The sequence below is a fragment of the Lytechinus pictus genome, unplaced genomic scaffold (genome assembly GCF_037042905.1).
Source record: "Lytechinus pictus isolate F3 Inbred unplaced genomic scaffold, Lp3.0 scaffold_267, whole genome shotgun sequence".
Classification (NCBI taxonomy): domain Eukaryota; kingdom Metazoa; phylum Echinodermata; class Echinoidea; order Temnopleuroida; family Toxopneustidae; genus Lytechinus; species Lytechinus pictus.
Window position 1 is genome coordinate 6,820 of NW_026974386.1, and position 3,181 is coordinate 10,000.

Consider the following 3,181-nt stretch of genomic DNA (forward strand, 5'->3'; position numbering starts at 1 on the left):
ACGTCGAGGTTGGGCACCCGCTCTTCCTCTCCGAGGTGGGCAGGGGCTCCTGGGCGACAGCCAGCCCAACACCAGTCCACTAGCCCCCCGTACGTCGAGGTTGGGCACCCGCTCTTCCTCTCCGAGGTGGGCAGGGCTCCTGGGCGACAGCCAGCCCCAACTCCAGTCCACTAGCCCCCCCGTACGTCGAAGCCAGTCACTCGAACTACTTCTCCGACGTCGGCAGCGGCTCTTGAGAGCACAGCCAGCCCCCTCCAGTCGGCCAGGGCCCCGTACGTCGAGGTTAGGCACTAGCCCTTCCACTCCGGCGTTTTCAGGGGCTCGTGAGCGACACCCAGCCCAACACCAGTCCACTAGCCCCCGTACGTCGAGGTTGGGCACCCGCTCTTCCTCTCCGAGGTGGGCAGGGGCTCCTGGGCGACAGCCAGCCCACCTCCAGTCCGCTAGCCCCCCGTACGTCGAAGCCAGTCACTCGCACTACTTCTCCGACGTCGGCAGGGGCTGTTGAGCGACGGCCAGGCCCCAGTAGGTCGAGGCCAGGCACTCGCTCTACCTCTCCGACTCGGCATCGACACCCTGGCCAACTCCAGACGGCCAGGGCCCCGTACGTCGAGGCCAGCACTCGCTCTTCCACTCCGAGTTCGGCAGCGGCTCCTGAGCGACAGCCAGGCCAACAGCAGTCCGGCAGCCCCCCCGTACTTGGAGGTTAGGCACCCGCTCTTCCTCTCCGAGGTGGGCAGGGGCTCCTGGGCGAAGGCCAGCCACCTCCAGTCCGGCAGGGCCCCGTACTTCGAGGTTAGGCACCCGCTCTTCAACTCCGAGGTGGTCAGGGTCTCTTGAGCGACAGCCAGCCCACCTCCAGTCGGCCAGCCCCCGTACGTCGAGGCCAGGCACTCGCCCTTCCACTCCGACGTTTTCAGGGGCTCCTGAGCGACAGCCAGCCCACCTCCAGTCCGACAGGGCCCCGTACTCGAGGTTAGGCACCCGCTCTTCAACTCCGAGGTGGGCAGCGGCTCTTGAGCCGGACACAGCTCACCTCCAGTCCACTAGCCCCCCGTACGTCGAGGTTAGGCACCCGCTCTTCCTCTCGAGGTGGCAGGGGCTCCTGAGCGACAGCCAGCCCACCTCCAGTCCGACAGGGCCCCGTACTTCGAGGTTAGGCACCCGCTCTTCAACTCCGAGGTGGGCAGCGGCTCTTGAGCCGGACACAGCTCACCTCCAGTCCACTAGCCCCCCGTACGTCGAGGTTAGGCACCTGCTCTTCCTCTCCGAGGTGGGCAGGGGCTCCTGAGCGACAGCCAGCCCAACACCAGTCCAACAGGGCCCCGTAGGTCGAGGCCAGGCACCCGCTCTTGATCTCCGAGGTTCGGCAGGGGCTCGTGAGCGGGACACAGCCCAACACCAGTCGGCCAGGGCCCCGGAGGCAGGTCCTGTCCATGGAATTGGGCTGTGTCTGCCGGGGCTTTTCTTTTTTTTCTGAAATAAAAACTTTATCTTTATTCTTATTTCGACAGGATGTCCAGGCCGCCAGTCCTCCGTGCGTCGAGGCCAGGGCGTCGCTCTTGCAATCAAGAGTTGTCCGAGGCCTGAGAGCGGGAGACATCCGAACAGCATGCCGACAGGCCCCCGGAGGCAGATCCATGGAATTGGACTCTGTCTGCCGGGGGCTTTTTTTTGTTAAATTTATAATTTCATTTTTATTTCGACAGGATGGCCAGGCCAGCCAGGATTTTATGTGGTAATACGTCATGCCCTTCCTGTTCGAATGAAATTGTTACACTATACTGAAATGCTGATAAGACAATACAGGGGGAATGCAGTGATTTTTGGAGCTGATATGTGAATATACTACATGCAGATTATTTGAATGAAATTTGTAATTGTACGCGATGGGTGGACACATCTTAGAACATTTTTCTTTGGTGGTAATACAGTAACTATTTTTTTTTTTTGTTAAAAAAGGTACCATTGATTGCAACGTGTGATTAAAATCTTTTTGGACACAATACAGTAGTTTTTCGGAAAGTGTGTCATTACTTCATGCTTGATTCTGAAATGATTTTTTTTTGAAATACTGAACTGCCTTCAATGAAACTTTGATTACACACCTCTAATTCAATTCTTTTGGGATTCAACATGCTAATACTTCATGCTATTATCATGGGAAGGAAATTTTCAAACTGCGATGAAATGCAAACACACACATGCATTTTAAACCTCTTTGGAGGCAGCACAGTACCTTTTTGTAATGTATGTGAACACTTCTGGCTGCTCACCGGAGATTCCGACCGGCAGAACTCGACGCAGCGGGCCGAGAGCGCCCCGCATGCCGGGCCGACCCTCCCGCTCACCCACGCAGGAGATGGCGGGAGATTGTGACGGGCAGATCTCGACGCAGCGGGCCGACAGCGCCCCGCATGCCGAGCCGACCCTCCCGCTCACCCACCCGGGCCGTCGGCAGACGATTCCGACCGGCAGATCTCGACGCAGCGGGCCGACAGCGCCCCGCATGCCGAGCCGACACCCCCGCTCACCCAGCCAGGAGTCGGCAGGAGATTCTGACCGTCGGATCGGCCGACAGCGGGGGAAGGGCCGGGGGTCCGCTCGCCGGACTGTTTCCCGCGAGAACGGGGTCGTCCGAGGGCGCAGGCTCCCCGCGGTGGGCACCATCGGATTCGCCGTCCTCGGTTTGCCCAGGGCGGCCCGAGCCCTCCGCCGCTGCGCCGTCGGGTCGTCCGGTGTCGCCCTCGGTGTGAATTTCGCATTGACTTGCGTGTTGTAAGCGGTGTTTATCGGGAGGGGTCTTTCGTCCTGCTGCCAGGGGGTCAAGCGGGGACGCAGGGTCCCCGGGGTGGGTACCATCGGACGCGGCGTCCGGGGTTTGCCCGGGGTGGGCCGGGTGCCGGGGCGGCCAGGGCCCGGCCTTCGATTTTCCACGGGCGGGTCGGGCCGGCAGCGGCACCCACCTCGACCGGGCGGCTGGGCTCGGCGGGGAAGGAGCAGGGGGCCCGCTGGGCGGATTTTTTCCAGCGGAGACGGGGTCACCCGGGGATGCAGCGTCCCCGGGATGGGCACCATCGGACGCGGCGTCCGGGGTTTGCCCGGGGTGGGCCGGGTGCCGGGGCGGCCAGGGCCCGTGCTTCGATTTTCCACGGGCGGGTCGGGCCGGCAGCGGCACCCT